Below are 16,358 nucleotides of genomic sequence, written 5' to 3' on the forward strand. Positions count from 1 at the left end.
ATAGGTATGCATTATTTTTGATTTGTTTTATAAAAAGAGCATGACAGACAGCCTAACCTGCCATGTTCTCCTATTAGTGTTTAGCAAGGATCACCACAGTGCAAATTTTCAACCTCAGGTTTTGTCACACAGGGTAATCAACAACAAGTCCTTGCCCAATATAGTAATTAGTGAGATATCTCACACTTCATTAAATTTTGGTTAGTCACCCCCCTGAGTTTAACAGGGGGGAAATCTACAGTATTAACCGTACAATGTGGATTTTGATGCAATAAGCATCAAAATCTGCATGTTATTCCCTGGGCACACTCAATAGGTGCCATTTATCGCACACAAAGAAAACCTTACCCCAGGTTATCGTTATTTATCTGGTACAAAAAAATGCACCTAGATTCCAACAAACTCAAAATCAGGGCAATACACTCCTAAAATTACAAATAAGTGCAAATTCATGTTTGCAAAATAAGATGCAACTCCTTCACAAGGGATTAGCCCTCATCATAAAGTTGCAAATCAAGGGTTAGCAGAGGGGATGACCAACACTAAAACCCTTGCCTAGTACAGGGGTGTTGGACTTGGCTCTCTCTGCAGGGCATCCCCAAACATTTTGCCTTCACTCTTCCTGTTTTCTGAACCTCTTTTTGTTGGCTTTTAGGACTCTGTGCCCTTTGCCAGTGCTAACCAGTGCTACAGTGCTTGTGCTCTCTCTTTTAACCCCTTCGATGCTCATGACATGCTCAGCTCGTCATGAGGCACGGTTGAGCTGTGCTGATGACGAGCTGAGCTCGTCATGAACAATGGGGATAATTTGTGACCAGCACAGGAGGGGAAAACCATCAGCAGCGATGGTGTTAAAACATGGTACAATTGACTTACACCTAATTGGCAAATTTAATTTACTCTTAGAACCCCTTTACTACGGACTTTCATGTACCCAGAGCCTGTGAATTAAATGCTAATATTGAGCCTGCAACACTTATTGTGCTACCCACTTAAGTAGATATTTTAAACATGTCTTAGACCTATCAACTTATGTTGTGTTGTCTGTAAAAAGTCAGTCAAATGCACAGAGAGCACTATCGGGCGTGAGTATGTGCACAGCTTCAAGGATGTTTGTCTGTGTTTGTACCTACCCATGACGCCTGCAATAATTTCCCCTGTTCTCTAGCTGATATTCGCTCATAAGTGGTTGCCCGTCTCCTACTCCCACATTACAGACGGGCACCTGCGCTTTGAGACAAGGAATTGAAACAAGATCGCTGAATTGTGAATATCGGTGATTTCTATAAACAACAGTGATGGGTACTATATGTGTTATACTTGTTTGTATTGCCTAAGATACATACCCAGCACCGGACCACCATGTTGCCTTATGGATTGGCATCGGAGTGACAATGTTTTCTGTTGACATCGCTGCCACAGTTTGATTTTGATGTCCTACATTAATGTTTGTCTGTCTCTTTCATGCATGTTTGTGGATTGTCTGATCCTGGTACCAGACCATTCCCCTGGTTCACCATTTTGGACTTCCCTGGCTGATGACACGCCTTCACACCAGGAATACAGTAGCCTTTTCCTTTTTACTTCTCCTTTCCCTCCTCAGGTTAGACATTGAACCATACACACAGTACGTAGCACTTTAGGTGCCCCTATATGTGTGGGGTAGTTGATCATTATGTTTTTGTCCTGACCAAGTGCAATGGGTCCTTAAGACCATTTAAAAGGCATGAAACACATTGACCAACCACTAAGATAGAGACCTTATTGAGGCATCTCACTCACGACTATAGGATACTCCCCTTCTCAGTCGTAGCACACTGACTACCAGGGTTCCTTTTATAACCTCTATGGTAACATTTACCTATTATAGGTTTTTATTTCTGACATGGGGGCCCTCTTACTAAAGGATATTTTGCAACCTCCCCGATCAGTTTTAATCCACTATCACTTATCACTTCTCCACTGCACTGATCACCTCACTTGCATTGATCATACGGTATTGTCTCTAAAAGATCTCTACAAAGTGACCCTTCGGGGAACCCATAGGGCATTGCAGTGCCGGCCTGGCGAGGAGCACCACCCTATGATGAAGCATGACATCCCCTTGGGGTGTGTACGGGCAACATGAGACAGTCCTTTTGACTGTCACCAAGACCTCGGTCTAATCACACACAACCTGTTTAGAAACCTTTTTCTTCCTTTCACAGGAACAGAAGCTCTACTGTTGAGACTTTTAAATAAACCTTTTGGCAGGCCTAAACCTCCCTTTTTAATACATATAAGTCACCCCTAAGGTGTCCCTTGTACAGCCCATAGGGCAGTGGGAAGTGTTGTTAAATACATCGGACATAAACTTTTAAGCTTTAAATGTCAGGGTATTGAAAAAACACAAATTCATTTTCACTACTGTGAGGCCTACTCCCCCTGTTGGATAACATTGATTTACCGTATTACAGATAGACATGTAATGTTTTTTCTACGAAGAAATGCAATTTAAAATCCTCTTTAATGGTACAGTCTGATTTTAAGTCACAATTCTGAATATGCCACCTTTAGAAAGTTGGCATATTTGTGGCCAACCATGTGGTGCCTGCAGCCTGTATACAGGGTCACATGAGGAGGTGTAATTGGCAGTTGGTTTTTATGTGTTCCTCCCATACAGTAACACAAAGAGGGAATGGGTATTGGCAGAATGAGCCTTCCTGGCCTGACGGAAGGGACAGAGCTGTCACCTACCACCACTTGCACTTCAATTGAGCGGCCCCAGGACACACACAAAGAACTTCATACTATTTTTGGGGGATTTCAGACATCCTGGGACTAGGACAGGGAGGAAGGGAATTCCATTTCCAGATTGGGGGAAGTCTAGAAGCTTATCCCACTTCAAAGCCTTTCACCATATATAAATCTTGGACCCTGAGACCAACTATTTAGTACATTCCTGGACCTCTGGATACTACAGAAGAAGGACGTCCCTGTTGCGAGAGGTCTGCCCTGTTGCCTTAGACCTGCCCTGTTGTATGAGAAGACTGGACCTGCTCCCTTCATCCCAGGCTACCTCCAAGGGTCGTCTTACTAGCCTCCTGTTCAGAGCTACAGGGGCATAACAAGCTTCAAGGGCCTCCCTGCAACTGCCAGAGCTCACCAGCTGCAATTGGCCCTGCCTGAGCTCTGCTGGCCATTGCAAGAATGAGTCCCTGATCCCCAAGAGGCACCTCCTCATGTCCTGGGCCTTGTTTGGAAGCAAAGAACACTCCTCTGAAAAAGAAGGAGAAATCCTGAAACTTTTGACTCTTCATGACTGAGAACAGGCACATTCACGATGAGACCTTGCCCCACCCCCGCAACGACCATCAACACGAAGCTCTGGTGAACCTGATTCTTTGCACTACAATGACTGTCAATGTGAGATCTGCACTTTGCTCTACCTGATCTACAGCTCGATGTGACTGCAAACATGAAACTCCAGCAATGACTGTCCGCGATATCCAACAAGATCGTCTTGCAACAGCAGTGACATCCGTGATGCCCGGCCTTCTCTGCGCAGTACAACAACAACCATCCACAATGCTCTCCCTGCTCCTCGGAGCCTCTTCTACCCCAAACTGGACTCTTCACGCTTGACTTTGAAAGGGCAACTCTTTCAGCCTTACTAACCTGGTCCCTGTATCCAGCCTGCACTCCATCGCGGTAAGCCTAAATTTGTGACTTTCCCACGGTCTAGCATGACCAGATGATCACCAGTGGCGTTTTAGACATTATACCTACCTAAATCTTGCATATCTCCAGTTCTACTGATAGGCTTTTTGTTGTTTTGGTGTCAAAAAATGTATTACATCTTATTGTAATTTTCACAATTGGTGTGGGATTTTTAATGTGTTGTATTATCACATTAATATTGTTTGGGTGCTGCATAAATACTTTATAAATCTTATTTAAGCCTGAGTGGTTTTGTGCCAAGATGCTACAGAGTTAAACCCAGGTTAATTTGGTGTCTTTTGTGGTTCACCCTGACAGGAATTGTGGTTGTTGCTTGAGAACAGTGTTATCCTCCTCAAACAATAACCTAATTTCTCAAATGTAGTCTCTGAGATTCCATGTAGATGTCAAGAGGCTTTAACATAGTATGAAAAGAATCCACCAATAACGTGTATTGCTTTAATATATGCAGTTCACAAGAAATATATCAGGTTGACTGCGTTATTGTAACTTATTATAATAAACAGAGTTGGCCTATGGCATCTAAAATAACTTTTCCCAGATAACCAACTCAAGTCTATAGCCTTTATCATTGGCGTGTTCAACTCTATTGTACTGAGTATAAGCTTTTCCAAAAGGCAGCATTCATATACAAAGTCATAGAATTAAAAATATATGCAAAATGACAGCTGACCAAATAAAATACAAACTTCGTAGGAGGGGATAACGAGCATTATCACAGTGTAAATCTTCTATCCCCAGGGTTTGTCAGCATAGGTTTCTATTCTTTGAGATGCCATGTAACAAAATACAGGCCTGCAGGCTTTAACTCACCCATAAAGGCATATAGGCCTAACCAAATGATGCCTTTGTCATAACTTTTCATAATAAACATATCAGGTGTATTGCATAGAACATCATTTACCCAGTTACCAAATAAGTTCTATAGCCTTTATCATGAACATGATAATGCAAATCAAATCAGGCCTACTGGCTTGCACATCAACTTTCCCACAATCGATCATCATCCATACAGTCATAAAGCTTTAAATAGATACAAAATGAGGGTTTAAAAAACAGAATAGAACCCTGTGGGAAAAGGCACTCTTTGCAGGTTCACCCCTATAAACATTTTACCTCCCTCCTCGCTTTTTTGCTTAATTCGTTTTTGTTCACTTTAGGACTATGTGCACTTTACCACTGCTAAACAGTGCTAAAGTGCTTGTACTCTCTTCCTAAAACATGGTTTGATTTGCATACCCATAATTGGCATTATTATTTACCTATAGGTCCCTAATACAGTGCATTACATGTACACAGGGCCTGTAAGTTAAATGTGACAAGTGGGCATGCAGCACAGATTGTGCCACCAACTAAAATAGTCCATTGCAGAGCTTGTGTGTGCATATGTAATCTGCCATGTCAACTTGGCAAGTTAAACCTCTTGCCATGCCCCAAACCTTCCTTTTGTAATACATACAAGTCACCCCTAAGGTAGGCCTTGGACACCCCAAAGGACAGGGTGCAATGTATTTAACAGGTAGGACATGTACATTTAAGTTTTACATGTCCTGGTAGTGAAAAACATCCAAAGTCATTTATCACAACTGCAAGGCCTATTTCTCGCATAGGATAACATTGGGATTTCCTTATTACATTTTATAAGAATAATTTCCAAATGGGAATATATACCTGATTCAAGTTTGGTGTCTCTGGAATCATGATTTAAAATCCAAACTTATGGTGAATTAGAATTTTAAATTGCAATTCTGAAAAGGCCACTTTTAGAAAGTTTATATTTTCTTACTTTAGCTATAGGTGCCTGCTGCCTGTCTTTGATCTCATATCTGGGGAAGGTGACAGATAGGTTTTGTGTATTTCCCCTAAATAGCCACACACAATGGGAGCTTAGGTGTAACTTGATGGGCCATTCTGCTGCACTCCTTGCCTGGTGAGGCAGACTGAACCTGTTCTTGAATTCAGAACCCAGAGCGACTCCAAGAGTTTGTGGGTTGGGCTCCTGATCTGGAGCCTTGGGGACAAAACAGGCTTCCAACCACCTTGAATCTGCACCTAGAATCTGCCAGCTGTGAGTCTACCCTGTCCAGTGAAGCCACCCCATTCCTGGACCTGGGAAGTGGGCCTAAGGTGCTTACTCGATTTGAGAAAACAGACGAGTAACCATGCCGTAATTCCCGAGATTTGCAGCCCGGAATCGGCAACCTCATCTCACTTGATTGAAGCCTGACGTCGGCATTGAATGTCACCGCCACAATTTTTTGCGGTGCCCTCCTTCACTACCCTGGTATTCCACCCCCACTTGTCCTGGTGAAGACCCCCCAGTAGGGAAGGAATCAGCCTACGCCTTTGGGGTCGAAACGTCGACACGCCCTTTCTTCGTTCCCACCCATTAACACAGAACATTATTTGGCTGTGTTATTGTGTAATTGGGATAGGAATATCAAATGTATGAAATATTTGAATGACAATGTACATATGTCAATGTGGTACTGAATTCTAAATGTACATAAGACCACTTGTGATTTACTTTGAAACTTATCTAATTCCTGCACTATCCTGATCACGGTCCCTTCCTTCACCTGTCCTTCCTTTCACACGCCCCTCTCCTCTTGGGCAATAAGAATAAGTCTATTATTGTTCTTGTTGAATGCATTGACAACTGATCTGCAATTGAGGATGTGTATTAAATAACATCCCTCAGAGTAATTTGTCCGGAAAGTTTTTTTTAAATATACTTATTGCATGTGAATTGTGATTGTGCATCTCTAATATTGCTTCGACTGGGACCCCTTTATACATAACATAAGGTGCAAGGTGCTTACCAGCAGAACTGACGCATCTCCTCTACTGAGCAGCGCATCCTTGGGCCAAAATGGACACATCTACTCAGCTGAGCAACGCATACTCAAACAAAACTTATGCATTGCCACTACTGCGTGGATTGGGCCTAATGTAGAAGGTCTGCTTCAACCTCACATCTTTGGAACCAACACATTGCTGATCAGCATAGCATCTCCGACCCAGGGCTTCGCATCTTTCGTCCACGGCAGATCAAGGATGACGCGGGATTCCACATCGTAGTTTCGCAGCTTTTCAGAACAGACACAATGCATCAGCTGCACACCGAATCCTTGACGCACGGACTTTGCATTGCAAGCCCCCGTCAATGGGATCCTCAATGATGATATAACAGGACTTCACACCCAAAGCTCACCGCATCTGATAACTGACGCATAACTTCATATATGTGTCACTTCTTCACCTCGAATACAAGCAACGCTTGCTATTAAAATTCAAGATACTTTGATCAGTGGGCCTAACCTGGTCCCAGTAGCGATTCCGCACTCCATCGCAGTCAGCCTGACTTATCCCTTTGTCCTGGTCTGGCACAACCAGATATCCGTTGCTGGCGCTTTGTGCTTTTTGGTGCTATTTCAACGTAAACATTTGAAATTCAATATCTCCGGTTGTCCTGATTGTATTTTTGCCATTCCAGTCTTCTTTTATTTATTGAAATCAACTCTATTTTTCAAAACCTGATGTAGGATCTTTTTGTGTGATGTTTTCACTGTTGTTACTGTTTGAAGCGTTGCAAAAATACTTTATACATTGCCTCAAGTTTAGCCTGAGTTAAGTTAAGCCTGACTGCTCTGTACCAAGCTACCAGAGGTTAATTTGGGGTTTGTTTGTGCCATGCCCTGACTAGGAAAATATCCCAGAGATGTGGTGTTCACTCCTACTTACCAGAGTGTAAATCTCATACTCTGAAGAGATATACTATGGCCCATGCAACTGTCTCGCGGTTTAAACAAGATTTCTAAGATAGATTAACCCTTCTCAGTATGGTCCCTTATCAGCAAAATAAACCCACTGAGAAGCCTGCCATCAACAATCTAACAGATGGAGAGATTCATAACTACAGAACGGTTATCCGAACCCCCTGCTCCCACCCCGAAACATCAGTGGAGTTGGACAATGGCTGGAGGAAGAACAACATGCTGCTGCAACCTTCAAGAGTTAGACCAAAGTTAAACAGAAAGACCAGGGACTATTATGCAGGATTGGCACACAAACATGGTGGTGCTGTAGGGGAGAAAACCTGCATGGCGGCAGAAACAGACAGCATCATGTCCCAAGGCATGAAATGGGCTATATGAATTCCCACAGTGCCATATTGAGCAGGGAGGTGAGAGGAAAGGGTGCAACATGTAAGTGCACGCAGTTTAGCACATTAGTGACAAGTTGGGGGCCTATTGACACTATGTGTACAAACTAAGTGGCCAGAGATCATTCATTTCAGCAATCTACAAAAACATTTACTATAATCATTTGCCGTAAGCAGAGTATAAATGTAATTCTTTGATAGTCAAGCAGTGCTAAGTACATGTAATCACAGAAATGATGCAGTGGATTTATATGACATATATAAGAGACATATAAGTAGATGTGATTACTGGTGGTGCTATATAATGATTAGTCCAGAAAGATTCATTTAAGGCTAATCTACTCTCCATTTACATTAATCAACAGTACAATTCATGAGACAAAGCTCTAGCAAATACCTGCAAGCTTCCTGGTATTGGCAGTGCTTTGTAATTTTAAGATCTTAGTTTGAAAACGAATTATCAGCCAGTTGCAATAATTTTCCAGTCACAAGGCCCTGGGGAGAACCCCAAAATGGAGATGGGTCTCGAAACGCATCGGCATCAATTTCTACTGGGATAAAATATTAATATTGAAAATGTACTCACTGTTAGGAGAGAGTTGTAAAAATCCCTTGCCCCATGCAGGTCTGAAATGTGTACCCAGTAGGCAACAGCCCTTGCAGTTGAAATGAATAGTTGTAAGGAATAATCACCCGCATGGCTGTTGCATTGAATATATATATATATTTTTGAAAATCTTTATTTACAATTATAGTATTACAGTTGCGAGCCTACAATCACAAGTACCCGCCATCGCCAGAGCAAACAGTAGCATAGCATTGTACAGTAACACAGCACTTCAGCCGACAACCCGGGGGTCCGGCGGCTTATGAGCGTACTTGTCATAGAAGTATATGTTAAAACGCAGGATAAATTAAGGTTTTACTTTTTTAATATATATAAAAAAACAAAAAAGAAACAACAAACCAGAAAAATAACGAGGCAAAACAGGAATTTTATGTGAAGTGTCCCTCCCAGGAGGGGGAGAGCCGCATCTGAAGAGTTATATGAAAGTCAATAAATGAAGCAATTAAAAGGAGGGGGGGGGGGAGGGGGGAAAGAGAGAAAGCAATCATGGTAGCAACGAAGCTCAACACGGTAGAAGGAACATCAGGCTATGGGGACTGCGGCCTCTCCAGGGTATTTACGAGAGGAGAAGTACAGATCTCCCCGCGATACAGGTTCCACTGATTTCATAGTCTGCCCCACTTCTTGGGCCTACCACGTGAAACATACACAGTTTATTCCCGAAACATGCACCAGTCCATGTTCTCTGTCCAGACTGAGATCCTAGGTGCCCTTTAGGACCCCCATAACTGCGCAATGTCCCTCTTAGCCACCATATTTCCCAGAGTGATCCATTGTGTCTGCGTCACGTTGTAATCATTAGGTTCCCACACATTCAATAAACACCGTCGGGCATCAGGCAACAACGAAACTCCCGTAACTTCCTTCATGACATCATGCACACGGTTCCACAATGATACGGCCACGGGGCATTCCCATAGAATATGGAGGAAGGTACCCATCATACCACACCCATGCTTACACAACTCATCCACAGAATAACCCATATGCATCAGCCGGGGGCCTGTCATGTATATACGGTGTAGGATCTTTAATTGCACCAGTCGAAGACGGGCCGGAATCGCGACCTCCTTAGGAGAGGATATCGCAGCCTTCCAATCTTCATCATCCAGCTCCAATCCATCGCCGGTCCAAGCCTCCCGCAGTTGTAAAAGAAGATCCGTTCGATCATTAATGAGCTTTTTATATATCAGGGAGATGGTGCTATCTGCATGTAACGGATATACTCCCTATCGTGTAGCGCATATTCAATTTTCAGTTCATTGAAGGTCTTTATTCTGTCCTTAACCCAGAGATCCCCAACTTAACTGATGCCAATGAGGTCCCACTTCTCGAAGCCCTTGGTAGTCCATAAGCTGCCTAATTTCTCAGTGACATAGAGAGGAGTCGCTCGGGTCAATATGTCCAACCAGCCCATAGCTACATTCGCACTATACCAAATCCGTACCGCAACTCCGGTGGGCCCCGTTAATGTCCTGCCAGTCAGTTTGGAGTATAGCGCCCTGTTGTAATTCCCTCCCGGGAGCTGCCATTTATCCATTTCGAATGCTGGGTTGGACGCATGGCCGTACATGGCATGGTGAATTGCACTCAGTTGGGAAGCCCAATAATAGCGTTTGATGTCAGGCAACGCAATGCCCCCGTCATACCAGGGCAATGTTAACTTTGCTAAGGCAATGCGGGGGCGCCCGCCCCATAGATCCCTGGGGGTTACGATCCTCTCTACCACAAACAACAGAGTTGAAATCACCACCCACAACTAGAATCCCTTCGGGGAACCCCAACACCATCTTCCCCAAGTCAGCGAATGTCGTGGTTTGTAAACCCGGTGGAACATATACGGAGAGTATAGAAATCGTCTTCCCCTCCCATCTACCAGTAATAGCGGCATATCATCCCCTATCATCTAGGATGGTATCGTCAACTTCCAAGGGGAGGGAGTTCCTAACAAGAACACCAGTCCCTCTCGATCCGGAGGTAAACCCTGAGTGTGCGATCAGCCGATAACCTCGCCTATTCATTGCGTGACATGTGTTCCCCACCAAGTGCGTTTTCTTGTAATAGCACTACATCAGGGGAATGGCGTTTCAAGTACTGCAATACTATCCCCCGCTTTATTCTGTCTCCCAAGCCATTGACATTCCAACCTAATACTCTCAACCCCCTACCCCCATCCCATGAATGCTGGCGGAATCTCTGAAACAGTGAAAAGGACACAAAAGTCAAATTGTACAATGATACGTAGCCTCTGTAACAACACAAAAAGAAAAGAGGAACCCCCCGCCACCCCCAGACAACCCCAAACACACATCCCCCTCCCTGCACCCCTGCGTTAATCCAAAAAACCACCCCAACTTGCAGTGTGCCTGTCGCCCTACCCCAAAACTAATCTACAAGAAGAAAGAGGAACACCCCAAGAGGAGGAAGAGTCCCAATCACCCGGCCGCCCCTGGGTATATATTCATTATATTCACCTTAACCCAAGATTTCAATGAACCACTGCTGGAAAGTCAATGAAATGCACACACCGATCCCCTTACTCCACTGTTCCATAGGGCCACCTTCCGCACCACCAGGTTGTTCCGTGCGGTCACGATGCGTCGACAAAGTGTCTAGCCAGTCACTAGTTACCTCAGACCGATCAAAAAAGAGCACACGTTCGTTATGTTCAACCCGTAGCCGGGCAGGGAAGAGCATGGCGTACTTCAAGCCCAAGTCTCTCAATCTCCGTTTCACCCCGGTAAATCCCATTCTCTGTTTCTGCACCGATTGGGTGAAGTCTGGGTAGAAACCGATAGACGCGTTCTCAAATTTCATGGGGCCATTGGTCCTCGATGCTTGCAAGATGGCATCTCTGTCCCCGAAATTAAAGATTCTGGCAATTATGGGCCGTGGTGGAGCGCCTGGTCAAGGTCTTCTGCCCGGAACTCCGTGGGCACGCTCCACCGCGAAATAATTGCTGAGGCCCTTGGGGGCGAGATGATTTAATATCAGATCTTCCACAAAGAGATCCGTCGTTTGTTCAGCAGACTTCTCCGGAACTCCGATAATGCGTACGTTGTTGCGCCTCAAACGACTTTCGAAGTTATCTAGCCGGCGGGCGAACTGATCGTTTGAAGTTCTCAAGTTTCGGACTTCAGTCTGGAGATCGGACACGTCGGTTGTAAGACTGGCAGTCTTGATGTCTAAAGACTTGACCCGTTCATTAGTTTTAGCCAAGTCCGTCCTAATCAAACTGACATCAATAGCCACTGTGTCGATTTTGGAGGCCAATGTCTCATATTGCTGGCCCATGGATGCTTTCACGCTCGCAATGGCGCCCATTATGTCTCGCAGTGTCAACTCTTCCGCTTCTGGGGGGCCACCTCCAAGGTCCTCCGCAATTTTACCAGTACCACTGGGGGAACCTTTAGGGTGTGTATATCGATCCATGTTGTTGGATTGAGTGGCGCCTCCTCGGGACGTGATCTTGACCGTCCGTCTCTCGCTTTCAGGCTTGCTCGCCATGTTGAGTTGCACGCCCCAAAGGGGCTTTTGGGACCTGGTGTGAATGGTGTGATAGAGCTGTGAAAAGTCAAAAGACAGGGTGCCCTGTAGGAGCGGTCGATCAAGTAAGACCATGGGCCGACAAGAGCAAAGGGCAGCCGGCTTTCAGTAGACAAGAACAGGAAAAACGAAACCGAAAGTACACCAGGGGCACCAGTCGTCTTCCACTAGCCATTGTTGTTCAACTGCCCCCTGGGTATTCCGGAGGCTCGAGTCCCAGGCTGTCTCTCAATGTAGGCCTTCAGGTATCAGAGCGGAGTAATTCTGGTTCTCGGCGTCCAAATCGATTTTTGAAAAAAGCAATTAGATCAGCAGGGTTATATCCGCAATAACCCGTCGTTCATATCAGGATCTGTGACAGGATATATGTAGGAGGCGGCGAGGGTCTCGGGAACTCTTTGCTCACGGGACCATCTTGGATGCGCGCTAAGCTCCTCCTCCCCTGTTGCATTGAATATTGACTGGATTTAATCTGAATGCAATCTCATTTATGTTGTACTTTGTATATATTGTCTGTGTAAACTGCTAGTTTTGGATATATTGTGTATATCAATGTTAAAGCTTGGTGAAGGTGGTGTGTTTTATGGATTGACATGCTTCACTAATGAAAATGAACTTGCAGAAAAAGTCTTAATAGAAAAGTTAATAAATACTTAAGACGATTTGAATCAGCGAAGGTCCTTAGTCTGTTAAAATCAATACAGGATTTTAAATGCGATGGCTGGGTCCTCTCTTTGTTTCTAAATTGTCAAGGCCATACCCAGCTGCCCTAGGACCAAACCCCCCCTCTTTTGCATATCAGTGGGTCTGCAGCACTGACTGACCGACCCACTTAAATAGCCTTTTAAACATGTCTCAGATCTGCCATTGCAGCCTATGTGTGTGCAGTTTTAAACTGTCATTCGACCTGGCAAAGTAAACTGTGTAAAATTTATAATGATGTAACCTTCAACTATGGTCTGATACTCATGTAAAGCGCTCTGATGCCCCCGGGTCTAGCCAGCGCTATATAAAACCTTTCAAATAAACAAATAAAATAAACCTTCCTGTATAATACATATATGTCACCCCTGGGGTAGGCCCTGGACAGCCCAGAAGGCAGGGTGCAATGCATTGAAAGAGTAGGGCATTTACTTGAACTTTTACATGTCCTGGTAGTGGAAAACTCTTACATTTGTTTTCCACTACTGCAAGGCCCACCTCTTCCATAGGATGACATTGAAGTTAACTTATTACATTTTATAAGTAAGATTTACAAATGGGAACAGGTCACGATTTCATGTTTGATGTCTCTGTACTTTGAATTTAAATGCCTTACTTATGGTGAAGTCGGATTTGAAATTAAAATTTGGAAATGCCACTTTAAGAAAGTTGGCCTTGTCTTGCCTTAGCCATTTGGTGCCTGTAGCCTGTCTCTGGGTTACATGACTGGGTGTTGCTGACAGTTGGGTTTTGTGTATTCCTCCTAGACAGCCACTCTCAATGGGGAGTTTAGGTGTGACTGGGTGGCCATAACTGGCAGGATGGGGGGGCTGGGCCCAACCCCACTTACACTTGAATAGACTGTGTCCTGCCCCCACACATAGGTCTGCAAACCCCTTGTAGTTAGTCTGGAGCCAGAGCCAGGATGGCTGAGCACCTGTGAACTTCAGAGGCATGCCTATAGAAGCTTCTCCCAACTTCAGTGGCACAACTGGGTATAAATACTGGACCTCAGCCACCAACTCTTCAGTACACTTCTGGAAATGTAGATACTCTGCCAGGAAGAATAACTGCTGTGCTGCTGAAAGGACTAATGCAAAAACAACAATTGATGGACAGAATGCAGAACAATATCATACATTCACCCCAGTACAGAGATCTGGGCCTAAATCCATCGTTTTTTTGCACTCCACACCACCCCAGTTCAGACATGGCCATATGCAAATCAGCCTTGACCCTGTGCCTCATGGGAACAGTCCAGCCCGAACTGCCAAGCCATGTCTTTCTTGGACCGGAATCAAGCATCCTAGGACCGGTTTCTGGCTATCAGACGTCTTCAGCAAGGATAGCTTGACTCCAGTGGTGTGGAGAACATGGGACTCACGTCTGAGCATACCCATCCCACTCGGGGTGACAAATGCAAAAACAACAATTGATGGACAGAATGCAGAACAATGTCATACATTCACCCCAGTACAGAGATCTAAGCCTAAATCCATCGCTTGTTTGCACTCCACACCACCCCAGTTCAGACATGGCCATATGCAAATCAGCCTTGACCCTGTGCCTCATGGGAACAGTCCAGCCTGAACTGCCAAGCAATGTCTTTCCTGGACCGGAATCAAGCATCCTAGGACCGGTTTCTGGCTATCAGCCGTCTTCAGCCAGGATAGCTTGACTCCAGTGGAGTGGAGAGCATGGGACTCACGTCTGAGCATACCCGTCCCACTCGGGGTGACATATGCAAAAACAATAATTGATGGAAACTCCAGCTGAGAGGATTGCTTTCCGCGACACCGCTACTGCACTGTCAAAACAGACTATAGAACATCGTTGTGTTTGGATAACTGAGGGACACTTGTCTCAAGAAATATCTTGTGAAGATTCCAACATAGACCGTGATCAGGAAAGCCATATTTCTGAAGTTGTTTCAACATTGGCAAAGATCTTAACAGATTACCAGTCTTCACAACACTGCCCAGGTCCAAACAACCTTTTAGTCTCCAGAAGGGTCATTGTTTTAATAAAATGCAGATTGTATTGTCCTGAAGATGGTCTAAAGGATTTACACAACAGAAGACCGAAACGTCGACTGCATTGGCCAACTCCATGTGTATTAATATACATCAAAGTGACTAGGTTATTTAGTGAAAATACTGGTCATTTCAATGATTTTGCCAGGAGAAGATTTTATCTTATGAAATTGAGGATAAATTAGGTTGTACTTTTTTCATTTGTATGCATTTGTTCTCAACTGTAGTGTTGAATGTACCCTAACACATTTTTTGAAAATATAAAGATAATACACTTTTCTAAAGATCCCTGTGTTTGTTGTTTTCCGATTTGATCATTTATGCATCTAAGGCCTGATATATGTGATTAATACACGTAGTCTCAAAGAATTTATTGACATTGAATCTTTGAACTTTTGAAAATAAGAACTGGTCCATTCAAACAAAATCCCTTGCAGGCTTATTTAATAGACAATATTGTTTCTGCCGAAGCCTCTAAGGGTGTATTGGGTTTCCCCCGCATTTGTTCTAAACCTTTTTATAATGGACATCTGTATAAATTCCCCAATTTCAGACATACTAACTTTTTTTATAGCTGCTAAAGAGTTGTATTCCACTGTTACCTGTGAAACAGAGGGCCTCCGCACTCACCTTTTATGCTTGCTACAGTTAATACTTTCCAGTGCTTAATTTGTCAAATAATCAATGCTGATGTCCCAAGCTCTGCTCAGAAACCCACGGCCAGAGGTATTGAATGTAGGTGCTCGAAATACCAGGGCTGTGTAGCCTTGAATCCACCTCATGCCTCCTTTGTCCACTACCAGAAACACTGTGCGCCTTTATCTCACTCAAGCAGGTTCCTGCTTTCTCTATTTGTGATGTTTTTTCAATCTTTCTTTTCCTTCTTCTTTCCCCTTTATGGGTTTTCCCTCTCTTACTCTATATCAATGTCTGTTGTGTAAAATTAAGTGTCAGTCCCCAAACATGAGTGCTGGTGACCCCACCAGCAACCACCAGCTCAAATTAAGCACTGTACAGTATTATACTCCATGGTACCATCCTCTGACCTTTCGCTGACTCTCTAGTTTTGCTGACTCCTGAGAAACCTTGAGCAAGCCTCTCTAAAAGATCTGCAAAATATCACCAGTAGGTCATCATCCTTACCCTCTTCACTTCAAGGGTGTCCACCCATCGGATATAAGCCCTTTTTAGATGTTAGGAGTAGCAGTTTACTATTTTGGCTCTTATTAATGTGTATCCCATCATACAGCTTCGTGCTCACTGTGCCATTTAATTTAATCTGACCACCACTGATGAGGCCCGATTAGGCTGAAACCGGTCTGTGGCTGCTCGGGTTCTCGTCAGGAGTAGAACTGGTCAGGCAGTTTAGTCTGCACTGTTCCTAAAAAAGCAGGACCAAATAAACTTTTCATATGAAAGTTGTAGTGGACGAAAAAAGGATGGACTGCAATGCTATTAATAAGGTGCATGAAAGACGCAAATACTTTAAGTAAGCAAGATAAGGAAAAAGAAGAGAATAATGCAGCAAACCAAAAAACAAGTCAAATTGTCATCCTCATAAAGA

This window comes from Lissotriton vulgaris, chromosome 8 (genome assembly GCF_964263255.1).
Source record: "Lissotriton vulgaris chromosome 8, aLisVul1.2, whole genome shotgun sequence".
NCBI classification, from domain to species: Eukaryota; Metazoa; Chordata; class Amphibia; order Caudata; family Salamandridae; genus Lissotriton; species Lissotriton vulgaris.